Source organism: Camelus bactrianus, chromosome 1 (assembly GCF_048773025.1).
Source record: "Camelus bactrianus isolate YW-2024 breed Bactrian camel chromosome 1, ASM4877302v1, whole genome shotgun sequence".
NCBI lineage: Eukaryota > Metazoa > Chordata > Mammalia > Artiodactyla > Camelidae > Camelus > Camelus bactrianus.
The window spans coordinates 44,290,955-44,308,159 of record NC_133539.1 but is presented as its reverse complement, the minus strand read 5'-3'; the positions used below and the strand labels follow the sequence as shown (position 1 = coordinate 44,308,159).

The 17,205-nt window shown below is 35.3% G+C and overlaps 1 long non-coding RNA gene across 2 annotated transcripts in view; it reads right to left on the bottom strand.

Moving 5' to 3' along the window:
• Window positions 1-4,794: 4,794 nt before the first annotated feature.
• LOC123615022 (uncharacterized) overlaps window positions 4,795-17,205 on the bottom strand; it is a 67,044-nt gene continuing 54,633 nt past the window's right edge. For both annotated transcript variants that reach the window (XR_006722562.2, XR_012507174.1), the window contains one exon: window positions 4,795-6,282. This is a non-coding gene — a long non-coding RNA (uncharacterized LOC123615022). The remainder of the gene's footprint in view (window positions 6,283-17,205) is intronic.

The following is a 17,205-nucleotide window of genomic DNA, read 5'->3' as shown; positions in this document are numbered from 1 at the left end:
ATAGTATCTGACCCCAAAGTTCACGTGCCCAGCTGTACTATGGAGGCTGATATTAAAGTCTCTGACCTGGGATATGACTTTAATCAGTGGTGGCTTCATGTTGGAGGAGTTCATGATAATAGAAGCCATTTATGTGGCATCTGTCTTTTTATATCAAGCTATGGGAGCAGCAAACATGCAGGTAAGGGGAAGTAGCAAGAAATAAGAAGGATTCCATACATACAGGCTTTATTTTGGCCATTAACTTAGGAATTAGATGTTGGAAGGAATGAACTTATAACAAAGGAGACATTAGTGCATTACTTTTGGCTAACTGAGCAATAAGGGCTTGTCCTCAACAGCAAGAGAGCAGCAGACAGAGCTGGGATCCCTGAATCCAGAATGAAGGATTTCACTCATTTCTTCCCCCTTCAGTCAAACACTGAAGGAAAGGGAAAGCCCTAGGGCATTGTAAACATCCCACTGAATGTTTCATTCTTTAAAAGCTGATATTTCCTCTCATTGGAAAGCCCTGAGAAATGTCATCAGAAGCTAAGAGAAGAAAGAAGAAAGCCAATGATTTCAAAAGTTTAATAAACAGAATCCAAATAGAACCAATGCAGGGAAACTTTATTTAAATATTTATTTAGTTGTTTGTTTTACTTACTCATTTTTTAAAGAATTGAGACCAGACTGGAAATTGGAAACTTCCAAGGATCGGTGTATTGTAGATGCTACAGAAGCCTCGCTTCATTGGTCTCCACACACCCAAAGATCTGTGCTCTGGGTGGATGAAAATTATAGTAACTTTAGAGAAGTATGTTTTTCATTTTAGAAATCCATTATTAAACTACACTATCAAGAATAGCAAACAGTACTCATCATTCCAGACTTATTTTTGTCTCCTTTACTGACCTCTGTAACATTTGCCTCACTTCTGAGTGCATTTTTGTGTTCATATCAGATGTAACTATCTTTAATTTTTCCATTCGGTTTTGCTGCACAGAGAGATATAAGATACAGGACATTGTCTTGATACTGCTTCCTAACACGTACTGTCCTGGCATGACACGGCAGCTAAATCCTGTCACCCAAGATTCTTCTACCCATTTACTGTACGGTTAGTGGCATTCATATAGAAAAAGAAGATTATTAAGTGTTTATAACTTTCAGAATATGAACACACTCAAGATTTCAAGATTCAGAAAGATGAGCTGTGCTCCCAGACTCTTGAGAATACGGCGTATCTGACCATCAGAATTATGAAGTTAGTCTCTATGTTTCAACTTCATTCTATAAAGTGAGAGCAGTAAGTAAAATTTTGGTAAGTGTTACAGCTTACTATCAATGGGGTTATTGGAAATTCTCGGTAGTGTTGTGACCCACACTTCGACAAGAGAGATTAGGGGAGCACAGCGCCATTCATGGCTGTGGAGGATCTGCGTTTACATGTATTCACAGGATTATTCAGTCTCCTTAGAATGCTCCCAGCCTGCTCTCTGACACTTACCTCTCACTTTCCTTTCCCGATCGTCCTTGCTCAGGATTCTGATGATGCTGGGTTCCCTGCCACCAACATGGGACTAGAAGAGAGAAATATGTGACACTAAAGTGTCAATGACCCCGAGTGTTTGCCAGTGAGGGACTGTTTCATTTGAAGGAGTATGACAAGAGAGGGCACTGCTCTATGCTACAAGATTAGCCTAGAGTGGTAGACTTGCAGTCACACTGGCACCAGGTGGGAAAGGTCCTTCTCAGCAAGGAATTTTCTCTGCTCTGCACTAAAAGTACTACATAGTATTGATTACTATGGCTGACAGTAAGGCGGGTGCTGATACAAAGCCAGCTGCCTTATTAAGAATAAGTGTGTTTGTGTTTCAGAAATTGATTTGGCACATTGTAGATAGCAAATAAACTGATCCACTACATGTTGAAAATATGATGTCATTGAAAACACAATTTGATACACTCTTTAAAAATAATTTTTCTTCTGAGGTTTTCACTTCTGACTTCAGGTATTATGTGAATCACTAAATTTTGAAGTCAGAAGTCAGCTATAACTTCTAGAGTTCCCTTAGACCAACATGATAGTAAGCAATTTTATTTTGGCATTGCTGCGATTGATCAAGTCAACAACATAGTCTTGTTGCAAATGGGATTTACCCCTGGGTAATTAATCCCCCCAGAGCTGTTAGTCTTCATTATTGGCCAAAATAATTGCTAAACAAAGATGAGCAACCTAGGGCCTGTTGTGCCATCGAACTTTTGAGTGTTCTAAGTATACCAATGCCCCTCTCTACTTTTCATTTACTGCCTGGGAGAGGCACATTAGGGTTATATGTTGCCCAAAGTGGAATATTTAATAGTCTGCCCACCAGGCATAAGAAAAAATATTTGAAATAAATAACTCCATCAGGGGAAAGGCTGGTAAGCGGATATAGTGTATGTGGATTTATGCCTGTGGCAGCAGGAACTAAACACAATTTTTGGTATTTTTAGAGGAGCATGGCCCATTAAATGAGCTCAGCTGGTCAAAACTTCATGCCTTACCAAACTGGTGGGATTTGAATCATGTCTTAGACTCTGATTACTTTTCAATACTTAGAACTGAATACTATTCAGAGGTACTTTGCCATGAGCAACCCATAAATATGCATGCTCCCAGATGAAACTTACAGAGAAGGAATAACATCAGACAGATGATTGTGCATAAACTTCAGGGCAGACCAAGTGGGCATGAATATCTGGCTTAAACAGAACATTATCACTGTTCGACAGCTACCTAGTCAGCTGGTAAAGAGGATGCAATTGATCAGTGTCTTGCGTCCCCATTTATCCTGCTCCCCATTGATCAGGTGGAGTAGTCTTCTATATTTCATGAACCTAGGGATATAAATTATGTACCTTAAGAAACTTGGGAGTAGCAGGCAGTCTAAGGGAACAATCAGATTGAGGACATCAGTTATTCAACATAAGCAAACCTATTCCCATGACGACAGACAGTTGATTTGTTCCTCATACTGAAGACAGAGTATCCGGTGAAAGGGAAAACCAACCAGTTGTGTCAAGTATTCAGTTATCTCTGTATTCTACTGGCTCCAAACATCATTTATACTCTCATCGCATGAAAACCCCACCTCCTCGCTCAGACCTGGGAAGCAGTGTTCCTTTATGGTAGGTATCACATTGTAGGGGGGCCCACACTGTCCCACCTCTGGTCAGCCCCTCCCATGTAATGTGGACTTTGTGGAGCTGAGAGAACGCCTTCACTCAAAGCCTGAGCCTTCAAACTACGCTCCAGGTTTCGTCTGACATTTTTGCTCAAAGAGCTCTGAGTAAATTTCTAGAACATATGCATTCCCTTCACCAGCTGTGTTTTCCCAAAAATATTATGTTAGTGATGGAGAAAAACAAAGGTGAATTATTCAAGTTAATGGGGATTATAGGAAAAGGATGCAAAAATAAAAATATTTACGGAAAGGAGGGGGCAGTTTCACAGATGCAGGGAATTCGATTTATGTACTAAGAATCAGAAATGAAAGAATGCAAATAAAGCATATGCAATCATTTTAAGAAATGTTCTAAATGTCTAGGAGAACCAGTCATTTACACACAAACTCACGGAATCACCTTTATTATCATCAACAACAACTTAACTGCAAATACCCCCAAATCTGACTAGATTCAGTCATCTCCTCTATGCAAATAGGTATGAAATGAAAGATACTGTTGTGGAATTATGAAGAGAAGATATTGTAAGTAAATAAATTACAAGTAATTATTTTTGGAAACAAACAAACAAAAAATAGTGGCCCAAGACGTCTATATTTTAAACCCTGTAGTCTATGAATATGTTACTTTACATGAAAAAAAGAACTTTACAGATGTGATTAAGATTATGGATTTAAGATGGGGAGATTATTGTGGCCCAGTATAATCACATGGGTTTTCAACAGCAGAGAACTTTTCTAGGCTATGGTCAGAGATGTTAAACAGAAGGAGGGCCACGGCTAACATTAATGATGGGGAAAAGGGCTCCAAAACATGGAATGCAGCAACCTCTAGAAATGGGAGAATGCAAAAAAAGTATTCTTTCTTACAGACTCCAGAAACAAACGTGGTAAACACTTCGATGTTAGCCTCCTGAGACCTGCATCAGACTTCTAACCTACAGAAATGTAAGTCAATAAATGTGAATTGTTCGAAACCCTTAAATCTGTGACAATTTACGATGCAGCAATAGAAAATCAGTAACTTTATCAAGAAGTTATCACTCATCAGCAAAGGGGACAGTGAAAACATTTTTGGACATTCTTTGTCTTAGAAACTACTGCAAAAACCACAGGACAAAGTGCTTAATCCAATCACAGAAAGATGAATATAAATAGAGAGTAATTATAATAGCTGCCATTTGTTAAGTGTTATTTATGATGTGCCAGGCATATGATGAATGTTTCAGATACATTAGTTTATATAATATAAAAACATCCCTAAGAGGCAGTTGTTTTTAATCTCATTTTATACATAAAGGAATTTAATCTCAGAGACTGAAGGTCACACAACTAGTAATTAGAGAACATACAATGTCAATCTGTATCTGTCTGACAGACATCCTTACTCATAGTGTATGTCTCTCTCAAGATTGGGGAAGAAACTAGGAGGACTCGTGATGAGCCATGAAACTAATTAAACACAGAGGTAACAACACAAATCAAAAATATTGAGGCAGATGTATAAATTTGAAATTATAATAATGATAAGCATTTGGTTTAATTTTCTAAATTAAATTCTTTATTATTATAGCAGTATGAAAAAGATGGAAGAAAGTAAATTACAACATTTTCTTATACTGAAATATATAACTATAACTAATTATATTTCATATATAATGGTAAAGGCAATCAATTTCATTTTAATTTTGGTAATTAGAGCAAAATAATATTAATTAGTTATCAATTAAATTAATATTAATTATAATAAATATAATTATTATATTTCATTTCAAAATATCATCTGGGTATCAAATTCTGATATAGACTTTCCCAATTTATCACTTAATGCAACATGTTTACCATAATCAGCAAAAGAAATGACAGGGACCTATACAGAGCAGAAATCAGAACACTGTAACAAACACATGCTCAAACATCTCCATTATAACGACGGATATAATTCGTTCCTTCTGTGGGACAGAACGAAATGAACTCCATGGACACATCAGAATTTCTACTTAAACCCCAAAGAGAATCAACTCAACTGGAGAATAAAAATCTCATAGCTAAAGTCGCTACTTAGTCAACATTCAAAAATATATTTTCTCCCATACCAAAAGCATGCTTCAACTCTAAGCAAAAATGTGCAAAGAAGATCTAAAATAAAATGACCTTCAGAGATCTTGGATAAATTATTTAAGTTGTAGTCTGAATAGGAGAAACACGACAAGCTACCCTGCCCTCAGCCAGGCTGCCCCTCTGTGCCAGAGACCGAGAGGGGCTGGCTGTGTCCACAGGTGGATAGAGTGCGTATCTCCCGCTTTTGTACAAAACTGACAAAATTTACTCAACGTCTGGACTCTTGTTTCATATTTCCCTAAATGCCTGTGACCGTGTATCAGACAAAGTCACTTAAACTTCGTATTCAAATAAAAATAATCAAACAAGCAAAACCAAAAACAACCTGCACGGGACTCGGATTTGCGTTGTTGCAAACATGGTTCAAAACAAAGACCTGAATTTATAAAAAATTTTGTGCTGAACAGCATGGCACCGAGATACATAAACAGGTATTTGAGATTTTACTGAAATGCTCTTAGCCTTACCAGATCAGAAATTCAAACATCAAAATAAAGGACAAAATGGATGTTAAAATAACTGAAAATATTCATTTGTTTTACAATGAAGCCATTACAATAATGATTATATAGTAGGAATAGAGAAAATGTAATTAATTTCTGGGAGAAAAAAGGTAAAAGAAAAGGAACATAGCTAGAAGTTGAAAAATATAAAAAAGGGAACATAAAATTATTTCTGTATATATTTCAGAAAAGGTGGCTTGAAAATAAAATACTGATTTTTAAGGTCATCTTTTATTCACAGAATAAATTCTTTTACAGACTGGAATCTGTTTCTTGATATTACATGATCATCTTTTGACATATTTTCTATTCTTTTTGGAATAATGTAGTTTAACTGTTATACCTGTATAATAAGTTTTACTTCCAGTTCTCAATTACTCTTCTTCATTTCAGAATTTTCTTTGCAATTATTAACCTTCTTATATCCCCAGAGGTATTTTGGAATGATTCTGTCAAATTAAGACAAAACAAACAAATGAAACACTGAGATTATGTAAATAATATCAATTAGTTTGAAGACAAATGACACTTGGTATTTTTAGTCTTCTCATTTATTCAAAATTTCACTTTTAGTAAAATTTGGTTATATCGTAATAGATATTATATATATTATACCTACCATAAGTTATATATTAACTATATTGGACAGGTATATACCACAAACACACAATAAATGTTATATTTACTATAGATTATAAGTTACATTTAGCTATATTCATTCTTATTAGGTGTAGATATAAATAGTCTATGTTTTGGTTACTATTATGAATAGAATAGGGTTTTTTATCTTTTCTTTTTTAAGTAGTTCAAATAACATAACATAAATGAATAATTAGCATATTTCTATTTAGCTTTGCTGCTCTCACCAGAGCATACATACCCTTTATAAACCCAAGAATAATTGGTACACGATGACAAAAGACTAAAAATATTTTAAAAATCTCAGAGAATTCTGGAAAACAAAATTTTGCAGGCATATTTCTTCAGAAGAATGAAGTAAAATTTTAGAATATCCACAGAAGTATAAAAAATAAATAGTCCAGACTTCTAGACTATTTATTTAAATGAATATGCCAATATTTTGAAGATGTTTAAATTTAAATAGCTGTTTAGGTAAAAAATTTAAAAAATTAAAAAATAGCTGTTTTATGGATAAATTCTCCTTTATTTGTTTATACTTTTGTTTATACAAATTTTTATAGTAAACATGGATTCCTTTTTCTGTACAAAGATAATACTTTCATAATTGAATTTATGTGGTAAATGTTTTACTGAGACATTAACAATAGTACAAATGGTTTCTTTGTGGTAACCATGTACAGGTTTCTTTGACATATTCAATTCAAATAAAAATTGTTCATAAAAAATATAATTTTAAGTGATTTGACTGGCATTACAAAATGTACTTTCAAGTTCTTTTCTTTAAATTTCTGAATTTCAGTAAAATTAGTTACTGTTACCTGAGTCACATTATTTTCTTAATGTTTACTATGCACAAAACATTGGCCTTGCCACTGTGCAAGAGATTAAAACGCTATAACTCATAGTCCTTATTCTTCAGGATTACACAATAATGTATGAACTTCAAAAAATATAAATTAAACATCTCTTTTTAGTTATTGGCTACAAATGACAAAGTTAGCAGAATACAATTGTTTGTTACCCATTAAAAATTCAACACTCAACTAGCTTTTAGAATGAGGTGGAATAAATAACAAAGAATTTATAACATTTAAGAGAAAATCTATAGTATACTTAGGGAAAAATATTAGTTAAGGAAAGGTTAGAATCATCAACACAGCCCAGTTGGTGCAGGAGTTTGGTGCATGTCTTAATGGTTAAGGGTATTGATTAGAATCTTATGGATTCTGCAGAAATTAAACCCTGGCCATGCCACTTACTAGCTGTGGTGAGCAAGTTACTTCATCTGTCTTTGCTTCACCGTCATCATCTGTATAATGGGAATGATGAGACTAATAGTATTTATCATAAGATTGTTTTGAGTCTTATGAGTTAATATTTTTAAAATAATTAGAATAGTGATTGGCAAAATGTGTATTGTATTACTATTATTTTTTACTGATATAATTGTGATGGTAGAGTATACCAAGAAGTAACTTTGAGTTCTCCGGTAAGATTCTGGGAGCATCCTGAACGCACACGCTGTACAGCGTTAGCTCCCACAGCTATGATGTATGTTGAGTGGGAGTCTGGGTTAGGGCAATTGTTTGGTAGGTGTAGACCCTTTAAGACAAACGTGTGTCTTGTATTTTTTAGAAGTAGGTTTTTTGAAACAAACAAAAAAAACTGGATTGTATGCACTGTTGTAGAAAATAGAACAATACAATAAATCTGAAACCAAATGAATCTCAAATGTTATTCCAGATTCAGCTAGAGCAGATGCTGAAACATTGAGAAAAGCCCCCTTGGGAGTCAGTTTTGCACTTAGAAACAAAGAAAAGTATCAAGCAAACTCAGCATTAGAGGGAATATGTAGACTGGTTTTACTGTAATGATTTTATAAATAATAGTTCTAAATATAAATGGAGATTTTACAGATCATTTTAGAAAATATAGTCTGCAGTGAACAATAGATAATGACCTTTGATTCGATTGGTTTTTTTAAGTGAACAGTTCCTAAAGAAACTGTCTCAGTAAATTAGAATGTATAAAAGAAGCACAATGGGAAAATAAAAATACTTTTCCAAGGGAAGGAAACTTGAAAAAAAATTTTGAAATAAATATCCCAAGGATTTGTAACCCTCACCCCCAGCACAGAGATTCTGATGGGATAAATCCAGGGTGGGGCCAGGGTGGGGCCAGGGTTTCCTCTATTTCAGCAAGCATCTGGGTATGCTGATCAGATGGTGCATAGACCGCATTTTGAGAAACACTGTCCAAGTAATCATGTGTGCTCTGTGTTCTAGAAGTGAGAAGCCTTTGTTGGAATCAGCTTGGCCCATGATCAAGTAGAGAGAAGCAGGAAAAGGACCAAAAAGATAGAAAAGAAAAGTATGAAATACAGAAAATATTTATTTCAAGCAGTTACTTTGCAATACTACCCACAGGAAATTCTTTTGATTTGCTTATGATATAATAATTGAGATGAACCAGAAAAACACACAAAAAAAGCACCCAAAGTGGAAATTACTTAAATGTCTAATGAAAAAGGCATGACTTAGTGAACTAATGAAAACCATGTCATCATGGAAATTACGAAGGAACATGAGTAATGTTTATTGATATGTTATTTGAATAATATTTGAAAAGAATTGAATTTATCAATAAGTATGCAAGTACACACAGATTAAACATAAAGTGAAAAAATTGTTGTGGAAGTGGAGTTATAGAGAATATTTTTATTTTTAGAAAATTATTTTAATGATATGTAATTTTTTCAACAATACATCGTTTTGATTAATAATCTATCTTAAATAGGCATGTGTCATTTGCCACATCTATTGTCACCTGTTTTCAAACACAAAGAATTGAAGTGTAATCAGTTTATAGTGTTGTGTCAATTTCTGGTGTACAGCACAGTGCTTCAGTCATACCTGAATATACATATATCTGTTTTCATATTCTTTTTCACCACAAGCTACTACAAGATACCGAATATAGTTCCCTGTGCTATACAGTATAAACTTGTTTATCTATTTTATATATACCAGTCAGTATCTGCAAATCTCAAACTCCCAATTTATCCCTTCTTACCCCCTTTCCCGCTGGTAACCGTAAGTTTGTTTTCTATGTCTGTGAGTCTGTTTCTGTTTTGTAAATAAGTTTGCTTGTTTGTTTGCTTGTTTTAGATTCCACATATGAGTGATATCATATGGTATACCATTCATCCCAGGGACGCAAAGAATTTTTAAAATATACATAGTCTGAAAAAATTTAAGTGTTTTAACCCATAATTGGTTGCCTACATATTTCTGAGTGAATGCTTTTCAGATATTTATGTGAATATACAATTGTGATTTAGAGAATGTGATAACTACAATATACACACACACATACACACACACAAACACACAATTTTGTGTTTATGTGTGCTGCATATATTTCTATTAAACAACCTGAAATGCTGAATACTAGAAGTTCTGTGTTGTTCCTTTGAGCATAAGTTAGATGAATGATTTATAAAGTAGAAGAGATAAATTCTGTGTTTTATGTCTTCTCCAAGAAATTTTTTCTAAGTAGTAGATTGAAGTGCTTGAAGAATGTTTGAAAACATGTTTTTAAAGACCATTCAGCCGACTTTCTCTTTTAAAAATAAGAGTTTATATTGTCATATTTATCCCTTTTAAAAGTTTTTTTTCTAGGAGTGTGAAGACCACATTTGGAAAGGTCAAGGCATAGGGACTGGGCTGAGAATTAATGAGTTCAGTTGCAAAAGCATCTAAGTTTCAGTCAAGAACTATAATTACAGGGTGAAAAAAGCCCATCTTGAGCACAAAACATTACTATATTGATCTCCTAAACCCATTAAATACGTAAGTTTCAGTTCATGTACCCAAGCAACATATTAGAAATCTTGGTAATTTAAAAGGATTATGCATCTAAATGTGGAAGACATGGAGGAAGGAGTCATTGATCTTAGTAATGTTTCCAGGGAAGAGGCCATAAGACGTTTCAGTGTCAGACAACCATGATTACATCTTCCTTCTTCATATCTGGAGAAAGCAACTGTTGGATGGATAGCCTCCAGATTCTACTACCATGATTGAAGTCCTTTTTTAGGGGGAAGGGGACGGGGTAGGGAAGAATAAATCAGTACTGTTTGGCCATTGTGCTTTGTACTTTTGGAATGCAATTTTATAGCTGTGTTAAGCCGACATTTTTAAATGTTCCTCCAAAGATATCCAGCTCTAATCCCTAGAACCTAAAATATGACATCATGTTCATGATTGTTGTTAAATGGCATGATGTACCTTAATGTAAGGAGACTGTCCTGGATTATCTATGTGAGCCCTATGTAGTCACATCAGCCTTTGAAAACAGAGAACTTTCTTGGCTGGGAGCAGAAGGAAATGTCAGAGAGAGACGATGTCTGAGGACTCAACATACCTGTGCTTGTTAGAGGTGGGGATCATAGGAGAAGTGCAAGTGGCCTTGAGGAGGAGAGAGAGGCCCCTGACAACCAGCCAGGGTCAGTGATCTCAGGCCAACACTGCAAGGAACTTGAGTCTGTCAAATACTTGAATTGACTTGGAAACAGATTCTTTCCAGAACTTCTAAATAAGAGCCCTGCCTGGCCCAGCTGAACTCACTTAAAATGACGTACAGGCTTGTGAGGCAATGAATAGGTGGTGTTGTAAGTTTGTGGTAATTTACAACACCACAATTGAAAATCAAAACATAGCTTGAAAGATTTATTTTCATTGTGATTAATTTTCATGTCATACATATATGTTATATATCAAAGACAAGAGAGTAGTAAAATTGGGTAATTAGCGCTGTTCAAGTGGACTGAGGTTCCGTATTTATGACCGAGTCTACCAAACCCCAGCACCTTTTAACTCCTTTCCCCCTGGCCTGTGCCTATAGTCTATGCACACTCTTTCCTGTCTGCGCTGTAGGTGTGAATCCAGCATATTCCGTTACCATTGCTAGAATATTTACTTCTACACAGGATATTAAAACATGCTTTAAGTAAATCAGTTATTGTATATTTATCCCTATGTTTACAGGTTAAGATATGCTTTTCTTTATGAAAGGGATTAGTGGTGTATTTTTGATACGCATATATGTGGTAACTAGTCAAAAAAAAAAGCTTAGTGTATCAGAGCAATAACCAGAAATCCGCATCCCCGAGCTTGAGTGCTTTTCTCTATTTCTCTGTCTTCACTTACTCGTGTACCCTGTCACCAACACCACTACCGAAAAACAGAAACCAAAACCAAGGGGACTGAGAGAGAAAGAGAGAGAGAGAGAGGACCTGGCACAAAATAGATGTTTAATAAGTATTGTTTTTCATTTGCTGTCTTTAAATTTCTCGCAGCACTTAGGGCTGTGATCTGTGTATAACTTATGCAAGTACGTACGCTAAGAACATACTTAGGAATCACGTACTTGGTCTATAAATTCAAATGGTCCTCATTTAGGTTTTCATTGATTTGGTTTCAATATAATTTCAAAAAAATGGGATAGACTGTTAGCAGATAAAGGAATAATAACAAATCAGACTTCTACAACAAATTCAGGGCATGTAAAACGTGAGTCTACTTCGACCACACCATCTTGTCTGTTCTAGGAAAGGCCACATTCACTTCTTTGTCCAAAAGCCCTACGAAAGCGATCATTTCCTAGTCCTTGTTGTTTTTCTTTTCTCAGCCACCGTCTGCAGCATGCCGGCTGTTCTGTTTCTGTGGGACCCCCTCAGCGTGGACGGCTCCAGCACATAATTGCTGTTATTAATTACTCCAAGTATGGTTAAGGTTTTAGGGTTCACTGAGGCATCACAGAGGGTGGCAGTGACTTATCTGTGACCTCAGATGCCTTCAGACACTGTTGATCTTGATTGCTGTGCTTTATTATCTTCTGCTGAACTCTGGAACTCCCATTTTTCTCAAAGTAAGTAGGGTGTCTGTGTGTGGGATTGGGGAAGGGGTTATAGGAAATGCTAAATATGAGTGAAATTAAATGGATCTGTGTCCTGAACCTAGAAAAATAACCACCTTTGACCCAAGACACTCCCTTTCAATTCTAGCTTACCCTGTCAGATTCAGTTTTCACTTCATAAAGGATTTTTTTCAAATATACTTTATGCATTTTTTTAACAATCTATATTTCCATGGAGTATGCAGATATGTTGGTACATTAGTAAATGACTAAATGCTAATCATGGCCATGAGATTTCAGGGCTTATGGTTAAAGGTATACGCATTTAGTTATTTCGTATATTTTAAAGTAGTTAAGGACAATTTATTTTGGTGAAAACAGAGAAATTTCATATAATGACTAGTTCTTAGTCAATCATGACACTAACATATACATCTGAAATGTTCATAAAAATGTTCTAAGATAACTCTTAAGACTAACTAGGGGTACACCCCTTTAAATAAAATTTTATGGACTAAACATGTGTTAGTATTTAAACAAGTAAAAATTTTTTTTCAGAGCAAAGTGTCTGCTATATTAAAATTTAAGTTCTCCTCAGTACAAGTTTTTGGTTTCTCAAATAGCATCTTTATAACTATGTGAAAAGTTTTCTGGTTTTTGTTTTCTATTCTGTTTTTTAACAGAGATCTGGAAATATAGTTCATTTCTGTTTTTCCATCCCCCTGGTACCCTCACATGCAACTTTTTACTGTAGCATGCTTAACTTGCCAAACACTATTTTAATGCATCACACAATAAATTACTATCACACTGTGCACCTTAGAACACTTGCCACATTCCAATTAAAGCATACATCTCTGTTCCTCTGGCCACCCAAGAAGGTGTGATACATTTTGATTTTTTCATTCATTCTGTATCATGAAACATTTTCATCCAGAAAGCCTTCATTATGAAGAAACTTTTTTTCCTTACCAAATATGAGGAAATACCTTTCAATTCCAAATTTCCTATAATTCAGCTGAATAAAAAGATTTGGACACTTAAATAACTTTTAAAAATTGTAGACTATCTTTCTATTCAGCATTTTAAAACAAACCTCAGCTTTTCAATAAAAATGAGGAAGAATCCCATCTTTCTTTTTTTTCTGGCCAGTTTCCAAAGTTGGCTCTTATTTCTTTATTGAATATGTTGGTATCTATAGCCTGTTAAATACTAGTAACAACCCCAGGTCTGTGATGGGACTATGGGCCTTTTTCACAGCATGTATACTGAACACTAATATGCATAAATTAGTACCCAGTATGCATATACTATTAGATGAAATTGAATTCATCCACAGGGATTCAATACAAAATTACTGTCCAATTTTGAAGTCAACCAAATCCTATGTCATGAGGACAAATCCTCCTTCCAAAACCTTGTATAAAATGACCTTTAATCATATAACTTTTAACATTTGCTCTCAATTTCCTCTTCCTTTAACTGAGGCAGACACAAAAGCTGCTCTGAAATCTGGCTATTGGGAGAGACAGTAGCTGTCATTGTCCCTGTGTGAGTTGGGTATCTGAAAAGGGTAATGCCTGTATTTGAAACTTTAATGTTTCTTTTTGAATTTTGGTCCCTTGGGTACTACTCATTTCACAGTAAAATGATCTGTCAATGCAGTTTGAGTATATTGTATATATTTCTAGCTTATTTTAGAATTGGTAAAATGGAATCAAATTATTTTGGTGAATTTCTTTTTTGTTTGTTTTAATGATAACGATCCTCCATCACCCTATTTTATAAGGTGAAAAGATACTTGGAGCATTTACAGCACAGACCATAGCTCCTGATTTTCCAGTCTATTACTTGGTCTTGGACACTTACAGCTAGTGGTACACGGTAAATTGACTGCTTCATGCCATTGGCTTCTGAATCTGGACAGCTAAGGTATAATCCCCCCTTCCACCTGATGGGACAAGAGCGCCCTTAAAGGATGATGAGGACTGGGAGAGCACTAGTCTATCATATATTGACCCCTGTTGAAAATGTTAATTGGTGAATAGAAAGTAAAATTTTGGTTTGGTTAATGAAACTTGTCAGGTCCTGGAAGTAATTGTCCTTGGTCCTTGGGTATTGTTGAGACTAATACATAGAAAAATAAAATTCTGAAAAATAAAATGGCTGAATTCAAGAACTCGTGGTTTTCAACCAGTACCATCCCACATAGAGAAGCTCATCTTCACACATAATATGTATACATCCTGTTTCACCTCCTAATGTATATATTCTTTGGGGGGGGGGAGCATGTAATTAGGCTTATTTATTTATTTATTTATTTTAGAAGAGGTCCTGGGGATTGAACCCAAGATCTCCTGCATGCTAAGCATGTGCTTTACCACTTGATCTATACCCTTCCCCCTTTCATGTCCTAGTAAATGTATCTTTTAAGACTCCTGCCCCAACCAACCCCCAGTGTCCCCCAATGCTTGGATGACTCTTCTAAGTGGAATTTTCTCACACATACACACATCTCCTTATTCATCCAACATTCATTTCTGTACTCCCTCACAACACAGCCTAGTAATTGATTATGCCTGTTTCCCTCACATATATGATTTCGTGCTCTCCCATTCTATAAATTTTCGTAATTTTATTAATCTTCTTGATTTCAAGACTTCAGTTATAAACATGTTTGCCAACTCTATCAGTTTACTGGGGCTGATGTGACAGATTACCACAAACTGGATAACTTAAAACAGAACTGTATTCTCTGCCAGTTCCTGAGGCCAGGAACCTGACCTCGAGGTGTCTGCCCGCAGGGCCCTGCTCCCTCCAGAGCCTCTAGTCTGGATTCTGTCCTTCCAGCTTTTGTTGTCTGTCGGCAGCAGGACTCCAACCTCTGCTTTCCTAGTCACACAGTCTCCTTCTCTTCTGTCTGCCAGACCTCCCCTGTGTCTCTTGTAAAGACACTTGTCCTTAAATTTAAGCCCATCTTGGTAACCCAGGATGACCTCATCTCTAAAACCCTTAACTTAATTCCATCTAAAAAGACCCTTTTTTTTTCCCCAATTAAGGTAACTAGTCCTAGGGATTTGACTTGTATATCCTTTTTTTGGGGGGAGGGCACGTTTTTGCCTACAACACCAACATGGTCCTTATACCAGATTACTGAGTGTTTCTCCCCCAATTCCTACCAAAAAAAAAAAAAAAAGTAACTGGAAACTGCCTTTGTCTTTTTTGAAAGGGAACACACTAAACTTCAAATCTTTTCACAGGGAGGGCTCGCCTATCTAATGAAAATAGGAAATAGTCTTCATACAGTTCAGAAGCAAAGACTGGAAATCTGGGTCAATACCTACAGAACTAGCTATCAGTGATGTCCTCTCCAGGTATGTATGTAAATCGTTTGAAATAAACTAGGACTTCTATAACAAAGTTCAACTATTGCTCTGAACTCAAAGTGATTTTTCTATTTCACATATCTGAATCCTTAGTGATAGGTAATGCCAGATTAACGAGTGAAAAAGATAACATGTAAACAGAAACTAGAACAGTTTCCAATAAGCAGAGAATGCCAGAGTTGCTTGGGAGTCTCAAATACCTCCCCCAAATAAAGGTATAAGTCCGCCGTATGGGTAGTCGATGCTCATATGTTGCTGACCAACAGCACATTTCCTGATGCTGTATCAGGTTTTATATCTGAATTTAAAATATATGATTGTTTTACACTTTAGTTTAATAACTCTCAGAAGGAGTATGGTGTTCATTAATAGCTGTAATTTGGAGATACCATTTTTGCTTAGGTTAATGTAATATTTCATCCCATCTTAAGCTTCCAAGCTCTTAATTATAATAAGCAATATAGTGAAGATAAAATGAGCCTCCGTCCTGGAAACAATGTGCATTGGTAATTTTTTTGAAGAGAAAGAACATAAATAATGGCTTAAATATTACATATGTGTTCTCCCAAGGAAAAAATTGTCAAAAATCTTTTTGCCTTATAATTTTTTTCCCCAGAGACTATTATTCTACTCTGATACCATGACTTTTTGTTTTTCCACTTTGAATACACATTTGTCTCTGTGTGTGTGTGTGTGTGTGTGTGTGTGTGTGTGTGTGTGTGTGTGTTTGTGAGAGAGAGATATACATATATATCAACTGGACTTCTTTAAACATATGTATTAATAGCACTTATCTATTGAATAACATAATGGATACAATCTTGTTTTCTTTTTTTAGGATAACACATTCCCTTTTATTTAACAACCTTCCCATAGTCAAAGATTAATAATGGTGACTGATTACTCTCCCTGGTCACTGGAATGCTACCAAAGTGTATCTTGCTGTAAGACATGTCTCTCCGAGTACTGATGGAATGAGAGCAATATGAGTTTTAAAAAGTAATAATAATAACTTGGTTGAATGGGGGAAATAGACAGTTAACAACTATAAATTTCTTTCTGAGTCATTCTTACATATTTCAGAAGCATAGGAGACACTCAGACGACTGCCGTGTGAACAAATAATAATTCTATCATTGTCCATCGCTTGCTTTTATAAAGGTCTTCTGAGAAAATTGAGACTATATGTGAACTTCTCAGCAAAGTGTTGCTTTGGCTTTTTAACCAAATATTCTCAATTAAATATTAGATGATAGTGAGACTAGCACTCCAGTGTTCAAATTATTCATCAAATCACTCTTTTAATATATAAAGTTTTCATCTGCAAGAAATTGTTTTGCATCTTTGGAGTGATGCACATGTTAATTTTAATGACTGATTTAGGAAACAATCTTCTTGAGGTCACTGTGGAGATAATCTCATCAG